Source organism: Loxodonta africana, chromosome 3 (genome assembly GCF_030014295.1).
Source record: "Loxodonta africana isolate mLoxAfr1 chromosome 3, mLoxAfr1.hap2, whole genome shotgun sequence".
NCBI lineage: Eukaryota > Metazoa > Chordata > Mammalia > Proboscidea > Elephantidae > Loxodonta > Loxodonta africana.
Window position 1 is genome coordinate 151,641,543 of NC_087344.1, and position 23,579 is coordinate 151,665,121.

Genomic DNA, 23,579 nt, shown 5'->3' on the forward strand with positions numbered 1-23,579 from the left:
CTCTGAAAACCAGAAACTTAGCTGCACTTTCATTGTAGCAGGCCTCCGTGAGAAACTTGGAGCAATGCTACCAATGACCCAGTAAAGAACCTCAGCCTTCTTTTGAGCGGGTCTCTCGGTAACTAAGGAGCAAAGTGGTTTTGTCACACATGGGCAGATTCCAACTAAGGAGCGCTTCGCGTTTTCGTCACACATAAGTCATACGTAAAGAGACTGCTCCATCTGTGCTGATGAGGCGCAATTGGACAACTTGGCCAGAGACAAAAGCTGGAAAAAAAGGAAAACACGTAGCTCCGCGAAATACCCAGTTGTTAAGAAACAAATGCAGGATGGAACCACAGCAGATCTACCTTTGAAAAACAACAAAGATCAGGGGAAAGCGCGAACGCAGTCCCCCACTACCACAAATTATGCAGTCGAGTTTCCCACATTTGGGGAAATCGCAGGGGTCAGCACATCCGGAGTGCAATGGATAAGCCTCGCCCTGGGAAAACCACCTTCGTGATCATGGTATCTCCCCTGCCAGGTAAGTATGACTAGTTCCTCTGCCGCCCCCACGCAGCCTCGCACTCCTTACACTTTACGCAGACGGTCATTTCGCTAGCCTCACTCCCGGACCCTCAGAGCCCTTCTACGCTCCTACAGCACACAATTTCACGGACAGACCTGGACTCCTTCCCACACCACCAACAGTCGTAACGTCTTTAAGCAGCACACGCCGATCCAGCAGCCACTGCGCTGCCACTATCTACATAAGACAGTGCCCCGTCAGTGACATCACCGACCGCGCTCTTCCCGCCTACCCACGGCCCGCCCCCTCCCCGCGTTTTCCTCCTCCCGTCCCTCCCAGACGGCCAATGAGCGGGCCGGCAGCCCGAGGAAGAAGTGACGTCTCCCTTCCCCCTCCCCAACGGCCACCGTTTACGCGGCGAGCGGAGCCGGGGGCTTGGCCCAGCCGCGTCTCTCCCGGACTGCGCGGCTTCTTCACCTCTCCTTCCCACACCTCTTGGGCGTTCGGCTGGAGCCTGTGCAACCTTCTCGGAATAATGAGTGGCTCTTAACACGTAGAATAGAGCAGAAATTGATATTAGCCCTGCCTCAAAATCATTTTTTTCCATGGCATAAAAGGTATCCTTTTTTTTTCCGAAGGCACCTTAAGGAGACCAAGACAAGTGTGTTACCGAGAGAATTTGCAGCCATCCACGGATCACAAAAAGATGTTTAAACACGTTTTGTGTGGAATACACCCGTGCATGTATGAACTGGAACCCTAGCAGCAGTACTTTTTGACTTACCCTCCTGTCGCTCAGGGACATGGGTTACACTTTTCACAATGTGTCAGCCTTCTCGTTATTTCCTTTGTGATGGTTCTGTTTCCATCACTTCCCTGCCCCTCCTTACCTTCTCATCATCGGCCTGGGGTAAATTTTGACCCGTTAGGTCTCATTATTTAGAGGAGCACGGTAGTCGCAGGTGATATTATTTATTTTATGAGCCACTCTGTCTTTTGGCTGGTAAGGGAACACCAGGAGTGGTTTGAGATCCAAGTATAAGGGCTATCCCAGGGCGATAGTCTCAGGCGTTCCTCTAGTCTCTACCGGTCCAGTAAGTATTGACTTTTTTTAGGAATTTGAGTTTTGTTTTACGTTTTCGTTCCATTCTATCCTGGACCATCTATTATATCCCTGGTCAGAATGGTCGGTAATTGTAGCCGAGCACCATCTCGGTATTCTGCTCTCAAGGTAGATGAGGCTGTGCTTCGCTTAGACTATGAGTCCTGTAGACTAGTGTCTTCTTTGAGTCTTCGGTTTCCTTTTTCTCTTTTGCTCCTCTTTATTTATTCTTAAGATAAAAATCCCCTGGGACAACTTCTTGGCATTTCGACCAAACGGAGTCAAAAAACCTGTCATCACCCTACAGTGAAGCTCAAAGTTGGCAAATTCCACTCACTCAGGGCTTTCTATCTGCTTTTTAGGTCTCTGCTCTCAACTAGAGATGACCAGATTTACCTGAGAAAATCATCTCATATCAGTCACGGCTCTGACAGGAAACAGAAGCTACATTCAAACTGAGTGATTTAAAGGGAGTCAACATGTAACATGGGGAAAAGACAGTGTGTTTAACAAATGCTGCCGGCATTCCTGGATATCCATCTGCAAAAAAAGGAAACAAGACCTGGACATCCATCTGGGACAAAATTAAACAAGACCTGGATGTCCATCTGCAAAAAAAAATGAAACAAGGTATCCATGTACAAAAACTAACTCAAAATGGACCAAAGGCCTAAATATAAAATCTAGAACGACAAAGATCATGGAAGAACAAATAGCGACTAGGAGCTAGGAGCTCTAATGCATGGCATAAACAGAATACAAATCATAACTAACAATGCATAAACACCAGAAGAGAAACTAGATAACTGGCAGCTCCTAAAAATCAAACGCTTATGCTCATCAAAAGACACCACCAAAAGAGCAAGAAGCCAGCCTACAGACTGGGAAAAATTTTTTGGCTATGACATTTTTTTTTTTTTTATGACATATCCGATCAGGGTCTAATCTCTAAAATCTACAAGACACTGCAAAACCTCAACAACAAAAAGACAAATAACCCAATTAAAAAATGGGCAAAGGATATGAACAGACACTTCACCAAAGAAGACATTCAGGCGGCTAACAGATACATGAGGAAATGCTCACGATCATTAGCCCTTAAAAAAAAAATTTTTTTTTTTGAGAAATGCAAATGAAAACTGCAATGAGATACCATCTCTCCCCAACAAGGCTAGCACTAATCCAAAAAACACAAAATAATAAATGTAGGAGAGGTTGTGGAGAGACTAGGACACTTATACGCTGCTGGTGGGAAGTAAAATGGTACAACCAATTTGGAAATCAGTATGGCGCTTACTTAAAAAGCTAGAAATAGAAGTACCATACGATCCAGCAATCCCACTCCTTGGAATACATCCTGCAGAAATAAGAGCTGTCACATGAATAGATATATGCACATCCATGCAACTTGACGGCACTGGGTGGTGGGTTCATTGCAGCACTGTTCACAACAGCAAAAAGAGGGAACCAATCCAGTTGCCCATCAACAGATGAATGGATAAACAAATTATGGTATATACACACAGTGGAATACTACGCAACAATAAAGAGCAATGAGGAATCTGAGAAACATCTCACAACGTGAATGAATTGGGAAGGCATTATGCTGAGTGAAATTAATCACGAAAGGAGAAATATTGCGTGAGACCACAATTATAAGAACTCAGGAAAAGGTTTAAACACAGAAGAAGACATTCTTTGATGGCTACGAATGTGGGGAGGAAGGGAGACAGGAATTCACTAACTAGATAGTAGACAAAAACTATCCGAGGTGAAGAGAAGGACAACACACAATACAGGGGAAGTCAGCACAACTGGAGCAAAGAAAAGCTAAGAAGTTTCCTGAACACAACCAAACATTTTGAGGGACAGAATAGCAGGGGCTGGGGGCTGGGGACCATGGTTTTGGGGGACATCTAGGGTCAACTGGCATAACAAAGTTTATTAAGAAAATGTTCTGCACTTTGGCGTGTGGCATCTGGGGTCTTAAAAGCTTGTGGGGGGGCCATCTAAGATGCACCAATTTGTCCCATCCCACCTGGAACAAAGCAGAATGAAGAACACCAAAGACGCAAGGAAAATATTAGCCCGAGAGACCAAAGGGCCACATAAACCAGAGACTCCATCAGCTTAAGACCAGAAGAACTAGATGGTGCCCGGCTACCACCAATGACCGCCCTGACAGGGAACACAACAGAGAGTCCCTGAGGGAGCCGGAGAAAAGTGTGGCGCAGAACTCAGATTCACTTCAAAAGACCAGACTCGATGGTCTGACCGAGACTGGAGGCACCTTCGAGGACATGCCCCGGAAGCTCTGTTAGCCCAGAACTGGAGCCATTCCTGAGGCTAACTCTTGGCGTAATCAAACGAGGGTTCTTGTCCTGTCCTATTAGCTGATTGAGATAAAGCGGATACCACACCACCAGCTGCAAGGGAAACAGAAAGTGGAAACTTATTGTCTGCGAAAACAAGGAGCAAGGCTCGTGGGGCCTAGCAGCGGAAAAAAGCACAGCACTCCCAGCCCCAGGGGAGCTTGGAGCTTTTATGCCCTCCAGTCCCCAGGGGGGCAGGACTGACGCACAAAATCCAACACCCCATCCCTCCCATGTCCACATTTGGAGATCCAGGTTCTGAGTCAAGTCTGTAAGGGAAAGAAACTTTCGCTTTGCAAATTGGCTCAGGTGCAGCTGTGTGCAGGAGAACATCTTCCTTTCCAGGGAAGTTCAGGTCCGGAGTCACGTTTGGAGCCACTGCTGCTCTTGGTTTGCGCATGCTCCGGATTTTGGCGCCAAATTCAAACCGCGGTTATGGCCGGTGGAGCGGTCGGGCCAAGCCTCAGGTAGAAACTGGGGCTTGGCGGGCTACGAGGAGTGAAGGAAACTGCGGAGGAGCAGGGGAAGCCTGGGCGGTGGCTTCATTAGAACTGGACTATAAATCGTAAAATGATACTCCTGAGGAGTGTGCTGCTTGATTCAAGCAGATACATGAGACTGAATGGGTGGCTTCTGTCCAGAGGCTGAATGGGAACTCAGAAAGCGAGGGGGCTGGTTAAATGGATACAGGAAACCCGGGGTGGAGGAGCGGAGTGTGCTGTCACATTGTGGGAATGGCAACTAGTGTCACATAACAATGTGTGTATAAATCTTTGTATGAGGAATTAACTTGAGCTGTAAACGTTCACCGAAAGCGTGATGAAAAAATAAAAAAAGAGAAAGGAGCATTCAGCGAAAAAATACCTTGGAAATTAAAACCGTAATAATGGGAGTAGAGTTGTAGGAACAACGTCAAAAATATTTCTAAGGAAAAAAAGCAGAAAGAGCAAGGAAGGAACAACTAAATCTGATCTCCACAGGCAGTCTTGGATTTCCTTGCCCTCATGGCTCCTGTTGGTTGTAGCCAAGGGGAGGTAGAGGAAGGTAATCAATGGGTAGGAACAGAGAGAATTCCTGGTATTTTTAAATCCCCCCCCAATTTTTTTTTTTTTTTTAGGGGTCCCTACCTGCCAGGGCTAGGTCTGGCGGTCACTTGCTGATTCCCCTTCCAGAGACTACAGTCCTGTCCTGTGATCCTCCCCAAGGCTCCGGGTCTTCCAGGGTCTAGTAAAGACTCCTCCAACTTCCCTCCTCCCCCCCACCCAGGCCTGGAGGTGTTAATGGCCATCCTACTGTTTCCAGACCCGAGATGCTTCACTGTCCTATACTGAATTATTTTAATCCTGCCAGCACTTCTCACAGGATTAAATATTCCCTTTTTTTCATAAGACTCCCTTTAAATCACTCAGTTTGAATGTAGCTTCTGTTTCCTGTCAGAGCCGTGACTGATATGAGATGATTTTCTCAGGTAAATCTGGTCATCTCTAGTTGAGAGCAGAGACCTAAAAAGCAGATAGAAAGCCCTGAGTGAGTGGAATTTGCCAACTTTGAGCTTCACTGTAGGGTGATGACAGGTTTTTTGACTCCGTTTGGTCGAAATGCCAAGAAGTTGTCCCAGGGGATTTTTATCTTAAGAATAAATAAAGAGGAGCAAAAGAGAAAAAGGAAACCGAAGACTCAAAGAAGACACTAGTCTACAGGACTCATAGTCTAAGCGAAGCACAGCCTCATCTACCTTGAGAGCAGAATACCGAGATGGTGCTCGGCTACAATTACCGACCATTCTGACCAGGGATATAATAGATGGTCCAGGATAGAATGGAACGAAAACGTAAAACAAAACTCAAATTCCTAAAAAAAGTCAATACTTACTGGACCGGTAGAGACTAGAGGAACGCCTGAGACTATCGCCCTGGGATAGCCCTTATACTTGGATCTCAAACCACTCCTGGTGTTCCCTTACCAGCCAAAAGACAGAGTGGCTCATAAAATAAATAATATCACCTGCGACTACCGTGCTCCTCTAAATAATGAGACCTAACGGGTCAAAATTTACCCCAGGCCGATGATGAGAAGGTAAGGAGGGGCAGGGAAGTGATGGAAACAGAACCATCACAAAGGAAATAACGAGAAGGCTGACACATTGTGAAAAGTGTAACCCATGTCCCTGAGCGACAGGAGGGTAAGTCAAAAAGTACTGCTGCTAGGGTTCCAGTTCATACATGCACGGGTGTATTCCACACAAAACGTGTTTAAACATCTTTTTGTGATCCGTGGATGGCTGCAAATTCTCTCGGTAACACACTTGTCTTGGTCTCCTTAAGGTGCCTTCGGAAAAAAAAAGGATACCTTTTATGCCATGGAAAAAAATGATTTTGAGGCAGGGCTAATATCAATTTCTGCTCTATTCTACGTGTTAAGAGCCACTCATTATTCCGAGAAGGTTGCACAGGCTCCAGCCGAACGCCCAAGAGGTGTGGGAAGGAGAGGTGAAGAAGCCGCGCAGTCCGGGAGAGACGCGGCTGGGCCAAGCCCCCGGCTCCGCTCGCCGCGTAAACGGTGGCCGTTGGGGAGGGGGAAGGGAGACGTCACTTCTTCCTCGGGCTGCCGGCCCGCTCATTGGCCGTCTGGGAGGGACGGGAGGAGGAAAACGCGGGGAGGGGGCGGGCCGTGGGTAGGCGGGAAGAGCGCGGTCGGTGATGTCACTGACGGGGCACTGTCTTATGTAGATAGTGGCAGCGCAGTGGCTGCTGGATCGGCGTGTGCTGCTTAAAGACGTTACGACTGTTGGTGGTGTGGGAAGGAGTCCAGGTCTGTCCGTGAAATTGTGTGCTGTAGGAGCGTAGAAGGGCTCTGAGGGTCCGGGAGTGAGGCTAGCGAAATGACCGTCTGCGTAAAGTGTAAGGAGTGCGAGGCTGCGTGGGGGCGGCAGAGGAACTAGTCATACTTACCTGGCAGGGGAGATACCATGATCACGAAGGTGGTTTTCCCAGGGCGAGGCTTATCCATTGCACTCCGGATGTGCTGACCCCTGCGATTTCCCCAAATGTGGGAAACTCGACTGCATAATTTGTGGTAGTGGGGGACTGCGTTCGCGCTTTCCCCTGATCTTTGTTGTTTTTCAAAGGTAGATCCGCTGTGGTTCCATCCTGCATTTGTTTCTTAACAACTGGGTATTTCGCGGAGCTACGTGTTTTCCTTTTTTTCCAGCTTTTGTCTCTGGCCAAGTTGTCCAATTGCGCCTCATCAGCACAGATGGAGCAGTCTCTTTACGTATGACTTATGTGTGACGAAAACGCGAAGCGCTCCTTAGTTGGAATCTGCCCATGTGTGACAAAACCACTTTGCTCCTTAGTTACCGAGAGACCCGCTCAAAAGAAGGCTGAGGTTCTTTACTGGGTCATTGGTAGCATTGCTCCAAGTTTCTCACGGAGGCCTGCTACAATGAAAGTGCAGCTAAGTTTCTGGTTTTCAGAGCGCGTGTTTGTTTACCTCAGCGCTCTAGGGACTAGAAGAGAAGTCCGTCCCAATTTAGAGAGTCGGCGGGGCTATCCTACCTGTGGGCTCCTGGGGGAAAGAGCCTTCCTTGTCGGTGGTGCCCGGGAGTTCGATTTCTTGGCCTTCCTTGGTCTGTGAGAGATCTTGCTCACATGGTATCTTCCTTCTGTGCCTGACCCTCACTGCGCATCTCTTCTGTTTTATGAAACAGCACTTGGAAAGGATTAGGACTAGGACTCACCCTTCTCTGGTATTATTTTACTGGTAACTGTCTTCAAACAGTGGGAGCAAGAAGTGGCAGTCGGCTTCTGGTAAAGATTTACAGCCTTGAGGATGGAGAAAACCAAAGACACAAGGGAAAGGTTAGTCCAAAAGCCTAAGGGATCACAAGTACCACAGCCTGAGTCAAGCACAAGTAGATGGTGCCGGGCTACCACCACCACCTGCTCTGACAGGAATCACAACAGGGGGTCCCAGACAGAGCCGGAGAAAAATGTAGAACAACATTCTGACTCAGAAAAAAGAAGACCAAACTTACTGGTCTGACAGAGACTGGAGAAACACTAAGTCAAGGACAAGAAGGCAAGAGGGGACAGGAAAGCTGGTCATGGAGAACCCACGGTGGAGAAGGGGAGAGCACTGATGTGTTGTGGGGTTGGCAACCAATGTCACAAGACAATATGTGTATTAATTTTTTAAGGAGAAGCTAGTTTGCTCTGTAAACGTTCATCTAAAGTACAATTTTTTAAAAAAGAACAAACAACAACAAAAGGAGTAGACACGCCTAGAAAACAAACAATAACATATGTGAGGACTGAGCTTTAGTTCAATCAAGTATAGGAGACCTAATGGACAACACCTGCCCCAGAGCAAAGACGAGAAGGCAGGAAAGGACAGGAAACCTGGAGGAAAAGACACGGGGAACCCGGGGCCTAAAGGGAAAGGGGGAGAATGCTGACACGTTGTGAGGATTGCAACCAATGTCACAAAACAATTTGGGTATAAATTTTTGAACGAGAAACTAATTTGTGCGGTAAACTTTCACCTAAAAAGCAATTAAAAAAAAAAAAAAAAAGATTTTACAGCCTCGGAAACCCTATGGGGCAGTTTTCTTCTTGGTCCTATACAGTCGCTATGAGTCGGAACTGACTCCACCGCAGTGGGTTTATCTTCAAACAAAGACCTTATTACCCCCAAAAAGGTCACGTTCACAGGTACAGGGGTTAGAACTTCCAAGATATCTCTTTGGGGGACACAATTCAATCCCTAACACTAGAGGGAGGGAGAAGTCCGTGGCTGACGTTCTTCTTAATGTCAGTAAAAAAAATCCTGTCTGTTTTCACAGCCTGAAGATCCTGAAACAAGTTCTAGTTGACAAGACAGCATTTCTCCCCAGGGCTCTTAGTGCTCCCATCAGTTTTAGACACACCCCTGGAGGGAGGGGAGCGGCTCTGCCATGGTGTTCTGCCCACCTTGTACATGTCCACATAGGCCAGAACCCAAGTGTCATGGATTGAATTGTGTCTCCCCCGCCCCCCCCCCACCCCAAAACAGGTGTCAGCTTGGTTAGGCCATGATTCCCAGTATTCTGTGTTTGTCCCCCATTATGTGATTGTAATTTTATGTCAAAAGAGGATTAGGGTGGGATCTTAACACCACCCTTACCCAGGTCACATCCCTGATCCAAGGTAAAGGGAGTTTCCCTGGGGTGTGGGAGGGAGAAGATATAAAGAGATAAAAGCAAACGGAAAGAAGCAGAGAATGGGGACCTCATATCACCAAGAAGGCAGCAGCAGGAGCAGAACGTGTCCTTTGGACCCTGGGGTCCCTGCGCCTGAGAGGCTCCCCACCCAGGGGAAGATTGGTGAGAAGGAATCTTCGTCCAGAGCCGACAGAGAGAGAAAACCGTCCCCTGAAGGTGACACCCTGAATTTGGACTTGAAACCTACGAGACCGTGAGAGAATAAACTTCTCTTTGTTAAAGCCATCCACTTGGGGTATTTCTGTTACGGCAGCACTAGATGACCAAGACACCAAGTCCTCCGCCCAGGAACATAGGACAGACAGTCTTGTGAGGAGCTTGACCCTTTTCTCATCTGCCTCTCTTTCTTGTGGGAGGCCGCCGCTAGACAGTTTTCCCGTCCACCTCCCTGCTTCCAGTGAGGAGTGGGACTTTTCACCTAGCCCTCCTTAGGGCACAGCCATAGGACATAAAACTGCTCAGCTGCAGCGAGGCATTGACTCCTCAGCAACAGAGCTTCCAATTACTTCTGTTGCAGTGATCTGGCCACCTTTTTTGAGTGTCGACTTAGGAGAGGGCCATGAGGAGCTGGCACCTTTTACAGCTTTTCCCTTCACTGCCCGTGTAAGTAATAAACTATCTGAATGTAAAAAAGGATCTTTTTTTTTTTTTTCTTTTCCGTCTGAATCTGTCATGCCTTGACTCTGCCTTGTCTTGTGCTTGACACCTAGAAGTGACTTTCAGTCTCGCTGAACCTGCATGCATTGTCGGTGCACCTTAATTCTGTGCTCATGGGGTTATCAAGATTGCTGTATGTAAATGAGCCAGTGAGGAACTGGGGCAGATAGATGTATTGTGCGCATTTCCTCTACTCACGTGCCCGCTTCCTTGTCTAACTGAATTTCACTTACAAAACACAAGTTCAAAGATAAACTTATAAATAATTCCAAGATGATGACAGCAGAACATTAAACCAAGCGTGAGGATCCTTCTGAGTGTGGGGCCCTCGGTGACTGTACAGGTCACGTGCCCATGATGAGGCTGGCCCTGCGTGGAGGTCCACGGCCAGGTGTCACTAAGAATTCAAATACTCTTCTCTATGCAGAGAAGAACCAGAACCTATAGGAGATGACAGGTGGAGAGTACCTTTGCATACAGCTTTCCCTTTCTTTCAAAGTTCTTCATTAGCTACTAATTGTGGTCTCTGACTTTATCCATTATCTCAATCCAGACTCAGTCAATGACTTTGGGGTTTGTATTTTTAGGTTTGCCCAGAACCCACAGTCCTCAGTAGCAAAGACATGTTCCTCCTCATAAATGATTTCCAGCTTCAAGAAGCTCCAGCTCCTGTTGACTTAAATTTCAGACCCTCAAGTCACATGAAGACACCCAGAGATTGGTGGTCAGTTGCTGAACAGTCAAAGCATTTTGTTTGCTTGTCAGACTTCTATTCTATTACAATAAATCCCTGCAATTTATGTGCATTTCTTGATTGCTTAGCTAGATTCTTTTCCACAGAGAAATTGATACTGAGATTGCCGTGGCGTTATAGTTTACAGTGAAGCAAAAAAAAAAAGGAGGAAAGAATGTGGATTCCAACCAGCCCGTGAAGACGTCAGGTGAATTCAATCGATGTTGAAAGAAATTAGCTGTAATCCCTTTACTCCTGAGAATTTCAGGTGCCAAAATCTGCTTAAAAATCTAAGAAAAAAGGTGTAAGGTAGAAAAAAGTGCCCAGGGTTTGGAGACTGGAACATCAATCTTAGTAAAAGGACAGAGACTTGAAATTCCTCATTGACCTGAGAGTATAAGAATGGGCTTTCTGGTAGGATCGCTCTGAAAATATACAGCCCTAAGATCCTGGGTCTCAGTCTCAAATGTCCCACCAGTAGGCTCTTGTGCTGGGGCCTTGTCCTGAGTGAATCCACCTGCATCCTAGCAACATCTTCCCAGACTCAGGGGGACCAAGAACTTGCTCCATCAGCACCAGCCTTGCCACATGCCTTGGGGAAGTCACGGACCTCAACTCAGAACCAGCTTCTCTGTCTGTAAATGAGAGAGAGGGTGCCTGCAATAGTTTTTGGAGATCCGTCTAGCTCTCTAATTCTTCTCGGAAGAATTACGATGGGCTACGTTTCCTTGGTACTTAGTGGTTTTTGTGCCCTTGGCCGGAGAGGTCGCATTAGGAGAGTCCATCACAGCAAGTAACTTTGTACCCCCAGGTGGGGCTCTTTTTTTTTTCTCTTTTTTTCTTCTTTTAAATAGCCAGTTTCCCTGTATGTGGTATGGGTAGCACTGGTAGTACTTGAGATAATTTTAGGTGGTACAAGGATGAGTATTTTAATATGACTAAAAAAAAAAAAAAAATTTATGTATCTAATTCCATATTCATACCCACCATGCATAACAAGCGCATCAAGCCCACTTTGATGCCTTCTTTGTAGAGATGAGAAAGAGCATTGGTATCACAAACCAGGTGGCAACACTTCATCAAATGCCCTTTAAATACCTAAACTTCCCTCAGTCTTCTTTCCTTGGGTGACAGCTGCCCTGCTTGAGGTCTTGCTCCCAAGTCCTACATCTATTGCCAGACAGCTCTCTCCAGATAACACGCCAACACACCTGTGGTGACACGAGATCCTTTACGTGACCTGTTGCCTTGGTTCTTTGGTAAAAGAGCTTGAGAGATTCCTCCTCCCCACCCCCCACCCCCACGAAGGCCTGAGGAGTTAACTTTTGCCCTAGTTTTCTACCCCCAGGGTTTGTTACTTTTGTTCAGGTTGCTTGACATTTCCTGAGTAAGCTGTAAACAACTTGAGGTTTGATACTTTTTGTCTGGCCCTGAGCTGCATGCAGCCTGCCCTGTAATTAGTATGCACCTTGCAGGATTGGTCAATGTACCATGCAAATACAATGACTATAGGCTATGCAAATAGAGTATCTGTAGTCTACTATGCAAATGAAGTGTCTGTGGCCTACTGAGAGGGGCTTGTTGAATTCATGGCCCCGGTGGGAGGGCCATGCCTTGAAATTGATGAGGAACTTGTATATATATACAGTTAACCCCACAGAGGTCTTTCAGACAGGAAGAAAGAAGAGAGAAACAGCAGAGAGAGAGAGAGAGAGAGAGAGAACAGGTAAAGAACCTCTTAAAAGAGGTGTAACACAGGTCAAGGGGTATACCGCTGAAGATGGCGACCGGCCCGGGAGGGGTCCAGTGTCAGAATCGGTGGTGACAGACAGCAGAGCCAAGAGAAGCCCCGAATGGCTGAGAGGAGCTGAGAGAGATATCCTGCCCTGAAGAAGGGAGACTTTGCTTACGTGCTTCCAGATCCTGATCCTGAGTTATACCCTGTTACTTCCTTAATAAACCACTAAACTGTAAGTGTGGTCTGTGAGTTCTGTGTGGCCGTTGGAATGGATCATCGAACCCAGAAGAGAAGTACAGAGTGCTGCGGGAGGGATGGCTGCTGTCAGAATTGGTAAAACGGTTGGAGGATAGAGGTTTGTCTGACTGCCACCTCATGGAAACGAGCTTTGGGCTGATCCTGGTCATTCCCAAAACCCCCTTGAATTTTGACAGACGCTGATGCTGATACCGCTGTCCCCACTTTTTTTTACAGCACCCCTCACCTCAAAAGCAGCCTCTTTATTTTTCTGGCTCCAGGTTCCTCTTCCACCACCCCTTTGCTCAAGCCCTCTCGTACCTCCTTTGTAGGCAGACAGCATGAGCTCTCTCTCTGCCTCAGATTTGCACCTGACACGCATCAGGAGATTGGAAAATTAGGAACTCCCTATAAGATGCCCTCTCTTTCAATGATGGTGGAAATTGTAGATGTCGTTGTTGCTAGTTGCTGTCAAGTCGATTCCTATTCATCACGACCACATGTGTGCAGAGTAGAACTGCTCCACAGGGTTTTCAAAGCTGTGGTCCTTCAGAAGCAGACTGCCGGTCTGTCTTCCGAGGTGCCTCTGGGTGGATTTGCAACGCCAACCTTTGGTCTGGTAGTCGAGTGTTTGACTATTTTTGCCACCCAGGGCCTCCAGGAATTTAAATAAATTAGAACATTATCTTCTCACCGTCGGAAATAACTTCAGATGTTTCCTGATGTGAAAATGCTGAATATCAAACGATACTTTAGAAGAAAACCCTAGGTCTTGTGCTGGCAGGTGGGGGCATTTTGCCAACCCTTCCCGGGGTGTGTTCTCACCTTGCTCTCACTTCTGAGCCACAGGGTCTTAGTAAATTGAAATAATCTCGAATCCTTCTTCACTAGCCAAACTGGGAAAAGGCACGGAGGACTATGGCGCCCCCTCGTGGCTACTGCGGGCACAGCACACAGAGATCTGCAAGGCCCCAGAAGATGCTACGGGGCGGGGGGGGGCTGGGGGGGAGGGGAAGGGGGAGAAGACAAGGGCAGGTACAAAGAAAACCAGCTAAAACGTGCAAGATGCCAAGGTGAGTGTTGAAGACGTTGAAACTACAAGCCGTGCATCCTACAGACTGATACAGCTCGGTGAAGAAGAGCTCTGAACTTCCTCCCCAGCAGCAGGAGGTTCCCTTGCCCAAATATAAAATATGTGAATTAAGACCGAAGTTCATTTTCAGTGCCTTTGCAATGAGAAAACATGGGTTTGCAGAGAGTTTAAGGGCTTTAGTCAGTCAGAGCTTAAGCGCTAAGCTATGCTCTGGCTCCCTGAGGGAGGAGTTTCTGACCAAAAGGAGTCTATCCACACGGTGGCTAGAATCTCCTTGGATACGGTTTCCAGGCATATCAGATATACCAAGGTTATTACAAAGATCTTTGGTCTGATCTGTAGCTAGGGGCACTACCTCTGGGAAGGCCTCCCTTCTAGTCCTGGCACCACTACTTGCCTTCTGTTTGACCTCTGGCCAGCTCCTTCAATTTTCAAGTCTCATATTGAAAATAATAGTATTAACTGTCTCGTAGAGTTATTGTATAGGTTAACGGGATGATATAATAATCCACAGAGCATAGTGTGTGGCACATATTAGGTATACCCAGGAAAAGCCAAACCTATTGCCGTCGAGTTGATTCCAACTCATAGCGACCCCCTAGGACAGAGTAGGACTGCCGCATAAAGCTTCCAGGGAGCACCTGGTGGATTTGAACTGCAGACCTTTTGGTGAGGAGCCTTAGCACTTAACCGCTACGCCACCACAGTTCGCGTATTAGGTATGGAAGATATGAAATAACGTTGAAGATAAGTTTTTTTCCCCTTAATTGTGAACTCTAACAGAAGTGTACAGGTTTCTTCTCTGGGCCATGATGGAGTAACAGAGATGGTATTTACTTTTCTACCTTAAACTACTAGAAGACAAGACAAAATATATGTGAAACAGCTCTTTGGAGGCACTGAACCACAGGAAGTATAGGACAGAGCTCAGACTGAGCCCCTATGAGTGTGCGCTCACACCAGCCTGAATGGAAAGAGCAACTAATACACGTGGCATGAAGGAGAGTCTTCAGGAGGGTAATACCTCAACACTGTGTCCACATTAGCCTTAGACTAAGGATGTTCTAAACCCACCTCCAAACCTACCAAAGCTTAAAAGCCAGCCTGGAGAGCATCAAACTGTTTCCAAGCAACTTAACGGCATCCCAGAGCAAATTCCAAAAATATTTAAGGAATTATATAAAGGATATATATTTTTAAATACTTAACATGAAACTCATAATAGCTGACATCTAATAACAATTATTGGGTATGCAAAGAAGTGGATTCCTGGTGCAGGAAAATATGATTCATAACCATGAGAAAAACCAATCAATAGAAACAGACACAGACATAACTTAAGATGATAGACTCGGTAGACAAAATATTAAAACAGCTATTATAAACACACTGCATATGTTCAGAAAAATGAATGAAAGCATGAGCTTGATGAGGAGAGATATGAAAGACATATGTATATACATATATATATGTGACTCAAACAGAACTTCTAGAATTGAAAAATACGCTGGCCGATATTATCAGTTAATTGGACACTGTAGGAGACATAGCAACATAAATTATCCAAAATGAAACCTAGAGGGAAAAGAGAACTAAAAATGAAAACAACAGAGCATGATTGACCTGTGAGAAAACATCAAGTGGCCTAATATCCATGTAATTGGAGTCCTCCCAACAGAGCAGCTGGAGAGACAGAAAAAAACACTTGAATAGATAGCAATAGTTCCAAGGGGAAGGGTCCAGCCCCCTCCTTGTGGCCGCTGTGGAGACAGCACATAGGGATCTATCTGTACCACCCGAGGAGCCACTGGATACCAAAGAGGTCCATCAAGGGTAGATACAATGAAAACTAGGCAATGTGCAGGACCTTAAAATGAGAAATTGTGTGGCCTATGGACTGAGCTACGTTGATGAGTAAGAACTGAGGGCTTCTCTTCTCCTTAGCAAGGAATATTGCCCAGTTATATCTGAGCCAACACTGAAGGCAAGGTTTAGCGAGTTGCTGATGAGGAAGCTGAGATTTGCAGAGGTTAATGGATTTCCTTGGTCTCAGGACTGTTTACACTAGATCACGTCCAGTCCTCTCAGTTGTTGATGCTTCAGAGCATGAGCTACTGAGACAGTTGTATGTGGCAGGATCTTTGAGTTTATTAGTCCATCTTCCCAGCTCATGAAAAGGGGAATGATGATTGGTAGTTTGCTTCCAAATTGTCCCCAATAAAGTTTTTATAATCTTACAGTGAAAGGACTGTAGAATGTGACAAACTCCAGCATCTTTAGAGCGATACATATGACTACATCGAAATTTCCATTCAAATAACAAACGATGAGCTTTAAAAACATTCTACCAAAAGATAAATTATTTTTATTTGTTGTCGTTGTCAGTTTGGACTCATAGCGACCCTATGTACAACAGCATGTTATGCACCGTCGTCACAACTGTTGTTATTCTTGTGTCCATTGTGGCAGCCACTGTGTCAATCCGTCTTGTTGAGGGTCTTCCTCTTTTGCACTGACCCTTTTATTTTTGTTATGAAAAACAGTACTCCCCTGATTCCTTCCCATGATTTCTTGTTTTCCAGAGATAATCGCTTTCAACTCACATAATCAACTATCTGGCTATTTCTCTCCGTAACTCTGAAGAAACATCGTTGCACCTTGATTTTCCAGTTTTCCACTCCAGGCCCTGCAGACAACCCTCAAGGGGAAAAACGGTGTGCCTTTGGGTGGGTGGATGCACCACCTGCTAGTCAACACCAAGGGAACCCACAAGGCGCTCCACTTGGCTTCCACTCACTTGCCAACCAACTTAACCCACCTCACCCCTCCATACAGTGAAAGGAAACTTTGCAAGAACAAATGCCAGGCAAGCAGCTTTGAGGTTTATCGGTGGAACCCGGTTCTGGGGTCGGACAGGAAGGGATGCGAACGTTCATGAGGGAGGAGCTGTGGTGGCCCACATCCAGCAACTGAAGAAACCGCTGCTGCGGTGAACGACCTTTTCCTCTGCCTGCCATTCCCTACTTTCTCCCTTTGTCTTTCCTATTCTCCCTCTGTTCTTCCCTGTCTCTCCTCCTTCCTCAGCTGTTTTCTGAGGGTTTCTGGAAGCTCAGTTTCTGAGGCGGAGACAAGCGGAGGAGGGGACACAGCTGTGAGGCACAGAAGGCCGCGGGGAGCAGGAGGGGATCTGAAGCAGCTCTCGCTCCGTGGAGCCTGGGGTTCCCATCCTGCTTTTTCGCTCCCAGCCTGAAATCTTTCTCACTCCTAAATAACCATCAGGAGGGGGACACGGAAGGGGGCGTAGCAAGTTTCATTCACTCTTCAAAGAGTTTTTAAAAAACATTATTGATTTGTCTTAAACACTAAGGTCCCATTGAGATTTGAACTCGGTTGCAGATGCAGAGTCCAGCGTGCTCACCATTACACCATGGAACTCCCTCAGAAGCTGCTGACTGCATGCCATGCCAAGCCTCAAATCCATTGCTGTCGGGTCCCTTTTGACTTGTATCTATGAGTATCTCAATGAAAAACCAAACCCAATGCCACTGCTGTTGAGTTGATTCCAACTCACATATATGACTATCTCAATAAAAAACAAAAAACCAAACCCATTGCCGTTGAGTCGATTCCAACACATCTCAACAAAACAGAGGTGTGTAAATACTCACTTAGCATCCCTATTTTCCACGGACTAATCTCATGGCCCTCCTCAGACAGGACCTGAGTATGGTTGACCTGTGTGAGTGGACTCACCGGTCTTGTCCCTCTCTGCCTCTCTATTTTATTGACTTCTATCATTTTATTTGGAGCCCTGGTGGCCAGTGTTTAAGAGTTTGGCTGGTAACCCAAAAGGTTGGAAGTTCAAATTCACTAGCCGCTCCTTGGAAACCCTATGGGGGCAGTTCTACTCTGTAATATAGGGTTGCTTTCAGTTGAACTCCATGGCAAAAAAAAAAAAAAAAAAAATCATTTCATTCACACCTCAGGAAATGAGGTAAAATTCACTTTGGGTTTAGGGCAACAGCACAGCTCTTTAAGCTCCGTCATAAACCACCAGCTCTGCCTTATTTACCAGACTTTCCTGTCCCAAGGTGAAATTTCTGCAAACGATAGTTTTATTTCCTTTTCTTTGCCTTCACCCACTTCTCATTCCCAGGGAGGGCAGATGATTGTCAGGACAGGACTTGGAACTTCCTGGGTCCCTTGGCCAAACCCCACCTATTATACTCCAAAGTCCCCACAGCTTCCTATGTGTAATATATAAAGGTATGTCAGCAGTGGTTTATGTGGGGAGTGGGTTCAGGAGGCAGGATCACTTTCATTTTCTTCTAATACACTTTTTTTTTTTGTAAGCTTTTCTTACAACAAGCAAATATTTGTCAGATTTACAATAAAACAATTAACCATGTTTAACATTTACACACCTAGACAAATCGGACTAACTTCATCTGTTGTAACTCAAAATTGACCACATGCTCTTGAAGCTACAAGACAGAGGTCCGATACTCATACAGCCACAGTCTGTTTTCTAAGAGCTTGACCACCTGCATTACATTCCAATTTCTCAATATATCATTCACTGATTTGCAGGTGTTTTCCATAGTATACTGTAGGGTAAAGAATTTAACTTCATTCAAGGAATTTGATCTTTGTCCTTGTTTTCTGAGAGAGAACTCTAAATGAAAAACCAACACCAAAACAAAAACAAAAAACAAACCATTGCTGTCAAGTCGATTCCAACTCATAAATACATTTATGTAGTACAGGGTAGACCGGCCCAATAGAGTTTCCAAGGTTGTAAATCCTTGTGGAAGCAGATTGACACAACTTTCTCCATTGGAGTGGCTGGTGGATTGACTACTGACCTTTGGGTTAGCAACCCAGCACTTAACCCCTGCCCCACCAGAGGTCCTTGAGATAACTCTAAACCCTGGGAATTTGCTAAGTAATTGAGATTCCTTTGTTTACTAGTTAACCCTGGTGGCCTTGTGGCAGTTTGAATCCACCAGGCTCTCCTTGGAAACTCTATGGGGCAGTTCTACTCTGCCCTCTGGGGTCACTATGAGTTGGAATGGACAATGGATTTGTTTACTATAGGTCTCCAGAGCACCACCTGAAGGTTTATGCTAATAAAGGGACTCAGATGGGCCCTGGCCAGGCTAGAAAGACCACCTCCTATTATCAGGCAATCTGGGGGGAGTTGGATAAGTTTTGTGAGGGAAAATCCATATATAGTGGATACAGGCCACACCTCTGAGAAAAGTCCTCTTACAACTGATTGGCTGATCACATGAGATCACATCATGGAAGTGATTACACTATATTACATTATGAAAAAGCAGTATGTCCAAAGTCTGCCAAACCACTGAGAATCAAGTTGATACTAACCAAGTTGATACATAACATTAGCCATCATGGATCCTGTGTGCTCAACCCGCCATCATGTGGCTGGCTCATAGCCCCCTGTCCCCCGCCCCCCTCCACTGGAGACAGGTGTCATATCAGGGACTCAGAATTGTCTTCCACTGTTGGTTTTGGGCACTCAGTAGTGGCTGTAGCTAGATTAGCCTTGGTGAGTGGAAGCCCATGTCACTGAGCCCATGCATAATTTCTATCCCTGCTGCAAGGCCACTTTGTTTATGAGCCCTTTGGGCAGTCCTAGAATTTCCATTTGGTTTCTTTTGATTGTTTTCACAGCTCCGTTGAGATTGTCTATCAGATCACTCATTGACATCACGTTTTCTGTGTGTGTGTGTGCAATAGCTGTTTCAAGTCTGCTAAATCTAGCATCTGGAACATCTTTGAGTTAAGCGTTGGTTTCTGTTGACTTATTTTTCCCTTTGCATATGGGTCACATGTTTCTTTGAATGTTTAGTATTTTTTAATTACTAGACACTTTGAATGATACACTGTAGTGTATTCTGATATGTATTCTGATATCTTTCTCCAGAGTATCAATTTTTGTTCTAGGAGACCTTATGGGGCAGTTCTACTCTGTCATATAGGGTCGCTATGCGTTGGAATTGATTTGGCGGCAATTTTGATTACTGGCTGATTACCTTGAACTTGTGTAGGACTGGATTTAGGCTTTAAGGCCAATCTGTGGAAAGCTCAAGGTGTTTACCAAAGCCCTCTAACTTGTTGGAACTCAACCTCCAAACACTGTCCCTCCTGTAGCTCTTATCAGGGCTTGGTTTGCAGCTTTGTTAGGGCCTGTCAACAGTAGACCTTTTACATTAGGGTATGGGTTGTGCTCGTAAAGTACAGTCTTTCTGGAGAGAGTCTCAGCTGGATGCTCAGAGTGGTAAAGAGTTGTTAACAAAGCTTGAATTCCAACATTGCCTGGTATGACCTCTAGGACCTCTGTTCTGTTCTCCATCCTGTAGCATCTGTCCTCTGGCAAGCCTTGGGTAGTACCTTCTTGCACATGAGCAGCCCAGCACTCAGCAAATAACCTGCAGAGGGACCCCGTATGGAATTCTGAAAATTGACCTCTAAACAGTTTTCTCCCTTCTGGTGCTCTAATCTGTCCTAACTCTGATCTCTTCCTCCCCATGTGAACAGCATGCTCTGCTGGGATTTCAGCTTGCTGTATCACCACCAGGAATTCTTCTGAACCATCTCTCAGGGATCACAGTCTTGCACTTGCTTCTGTCCAACGTCTGTAAACTGGTGCCTCACATATTTTGTCATTGTTATGGTTGTTTAAAGGAAGAAGACTAATCTGGGAGCAGTAACCATGTCATAGCTGCAGGTGAACAGAAGGCTATAGCAGACCACCTTTAAAACGGGGCTTTTCCACACGAACTACTGATTCTTGTCAGTGCCTTTTCAAAGGAGGGTTTAATCACATGTGTTACTGATTTCAAAATAACTTGAAGATCATTTTCCACATTTACAAATGAACTGGACCAAGGGTTTTTGTTTTTGGTTTCTTAATGAGTACAATAAAAAATGACCTGGGACTGCTGGGTTTACTTTCAGCACGATGGTCTCACAATACCCAGGCTGAATATCCTATTCTCTGGGGACAATTCAATACTTCTGACTCTGCTAGGACCACAAAAGAGATCACTGGCAAAAGGAGACCTGTAGGGAACCAACACTGGTCCTGTTAGAGAGGACTGGGCCTAGGCTGGGCAGGTGCAGTAGAAAATGATAGCCTTCCCAGAATGGGGAGGCCACCATGAGGGGCAAAGGTGGGGAGACAAGCTGTCTTTACGGGCGCCAGTGAATAGGCACAGTGAATAGGTGGGATCTTTATCACCTTTCTTTTAATTCTCACAATCCTGTCCCTCTTCCCTCTGAACCTCCCTCTGGATAATCTTCTCCATCGCTGTCTAGGCATGGCGGAGCCGAGGCCTGGCCCCACTGCATCTTCTCTCCCATACAAGCTAACCTTTCTTCTGTGGGGACCCGTTTTAGGGGCCTGTTGAAGCCTGTACAACTTTCTTGGAATAATGGCTTTTAACGCATAGAATAGAATATTTAGAATGACCAAAAGAAGCGACTTTCAAATCTAGTTATCTTCGTGAGTCTTCCAAATCCGATAGGAGACTGAGACAGCACCAACCCCCCGAGCACAGGAAGCACCATAGACCCGAGACCCCAGAATTGGGGTAGTCCAAAATAAGAAATCTTAAGTTCAGTCGGTCTCAGGGAAATTGAAAGTTTCAGACATCATTTTTCTTCACTGGCCAAAAAAAAAAGCAGTAGTTCCCAGGAGCAGAGTTCCAAAAGGAAGGACCTCAGGACTCCTCATGGCCACCGCAGGGATTCACATGGCCCCAGGAGCAGCCATACCCCGATCCAAATAAAAGACACTGGCTGGAAGCTGGGCGGTACTAAAGACTTGGAAATTAGAAGCCCTGAGTGATGCAGACCCAACAAGCAGGATGATGAAAAGCTGCGAGCTTCTCTTCTCCCTAGCTAGCAGCCTGAGATCAGTTGCCAAAATGTAAGATACCTGGGCAAAGACCACAGTCAACCTTGCTTGGAACGTTGCTGATGAGCAAAGTGAGGTTTGCCGGGAGTTTAGTGGATTTCCTCGGTTCCTGGGTTGGCAGGGACTAAGTCACTGTCCAGGCCCCTGAACGTCTTGCTTCAGAGCACAAGAGGGGAGCTGGGCAGTAGATAGAAACTGCTGCAGGGAGCAGGCATCTGACTGTGGTAGCCACTCCACCCTCCCTTGGCCTCTGAGAATGGCCTTCACCTGTGCTCGTTTCCTCCAGGCGTCCCTGGAAAGAAAGGACGACCAGGATCTAAGGGTCTCTTTCAACCCACCCCATGAAGTCGTACCTAGACTTACCACGGATGCACCCTCTTAGTGCTGCTCCTGGAGTTTGCGAGCTTTGCACGACCATCGTGGGTCCTTTCCTCCCAGTTCTTTAAGCACAGGAGAAATCTCCCGCGACTCCAAGAGCACCTACTGTTTCTCTACCTCCCCTTCTTCACTGCGTGGTCCGGAGCTGCGAGTTCTTCACTTCCTCTCCGAAGGCTCTGGGGGAAATACGAAACCAAAAGTAAAAGGAATACGCTTATTAATAAACATAACTGAAGTTTATTATCGAGCCAAAAAAAAAAAAAGAGAGAGAGAGAGAGAATGCAAGTGTGGAAGTAGCAAACAAAGGGCTACAAAGCTATACTGGTTTTGCAATTCCATATGGAATTAAAGTTACAGCTGTACATTGCCCCACTCTTAGTAAACAATGAGCTTTACTCAACTTAAACTGGTATGAAGCTTACTCTGACGCTCTGATCTTCCTAATTCCTTATCAGTATCCCCTAAGGTTGCCCCTGACAATAATACACTTCACATTGTACTTGGTTACTTTCTCAACATTCCTCCCAAAGTCCAGGGCGCAAGGCGGGGTGGGTGGGGTGTGGACCTGGGGCGAGGAGGCTGGGGCTGATCTCCGTGGCCTCAAAACGCAGAGTCCTGCTGGGCAGTGGTTTATTGCACTTCCTCCCCTACTGGAGGTGAGCAGCAAGTGTGCGTCTCCCGCTGCTCTAGGCCACAGGTGTCCGAGTCTCCCAAACTTGTCCAATGGCAAGACTCGGCCTAAGTGTCTCTTAGGATGCTACAAGTTCTCGAGCGCGCGCGGTTGGACAGGCCAGAACAATGTTAAGATGTCCCCAGCCTGAGGTTAAAGGGCAATTCCTGACATCAGATAGTAAGTTTGAAAAACGGGCCCCCTGGGTCTCTGTGGCGCAGTGGGTCAGCGCGTTCAGCTGTTAACCGAAAGGCTGGTGGTTCGAGCCCACTCAGTGAGGCTGTGCTTTACTTTACACTCTTCTTAGTTGCTTATTAGCAGCCTTAGGCTTTTCGCAACTTTTATTCTCAAAGTGCTCTGGACCTTTATCAACTTTGAATCAGACGCCAAAATTTTCTGCGCCAAGATTCAAGTCCCATAAAACTGACTAAAGGAGGAATTTTTCTGCAAAAAAAAATATATTTCCACAAAGCCTGCGAAGTCAGCTTCCGAGTTTACTTATTCCAGAGCCACTGCACGGATTCTCTCACTTCCTGACGCTGAGGTTTTATACTACGCATCCCGAAACCTGAAAAATCCCGATAATGGAGAATAAGAAAACCCCACATCTGTGGTGCAGTTGCAAGCTCTGTGAGGAAATGCTTGGTTCTGCCACGGTGGGACCTTGAAAAAGTTATTGAATATTTTGGGTGTCTCTATTTCTTCACATATAAAAAGGGGCAAACCTAGATTTTGATGAGAGGCCCATAAAGCATTTGAGCGCTTAATAAATGGTCAGTGACGTCAGCTATTATAATTGTTCTCAGTGACATGATCATGACCATTGTTATCTACCCCGCCCTTTTCACAACTGCATATCCTTCCATAGTACAGATAGACCATT

At 46.1% G+C, this 23,579-nt stretch overlaps 1 long non-coding RNA gene and 2 other non-coding genes across 3 annotated transcripts; 1 reads left to right on the top strand and 2 right to left on the bottom strand.

Annotated features, from left to right (window-relative positions):
* Positions 1 to 369: 369 nt before the first annotated feature.
* LOC135230774 (uncharacterized) lies at positions 370 to 22,749 on the bottom strand. The gene is made up of 2 exons (XR_010321481.1): positions 22,012 to 22,749; positions 370 to 21,940 (listed from the first exon to the last, which is right to left on the bottom strand). It is a non-coding gene; the product is annotated as an uncharacterized LOC135230774 (long non-coding RNA).
* LOC135230910 (U1 spliceosomal RNA) lies at positions 371 to 534 on the bottom strand. The gene has a single exon (XR_010321635.1). It is a non-coding gene; the product is annotated as a U1 spliceosomal RNA (small nuclear RNA).
* On the top strand, positions 6,929 to 7,092 carry LOC111748550 (U1 spliceosomal RNA). Its single transcript, XR_002784242.1, has one exon. It is a non-coding gene; the product is annotated as a U1 spliceosomal RNA (small nuclear RNA).
* Positions 22,750 to 23,579: the final 830 nt, after the last annotated feature.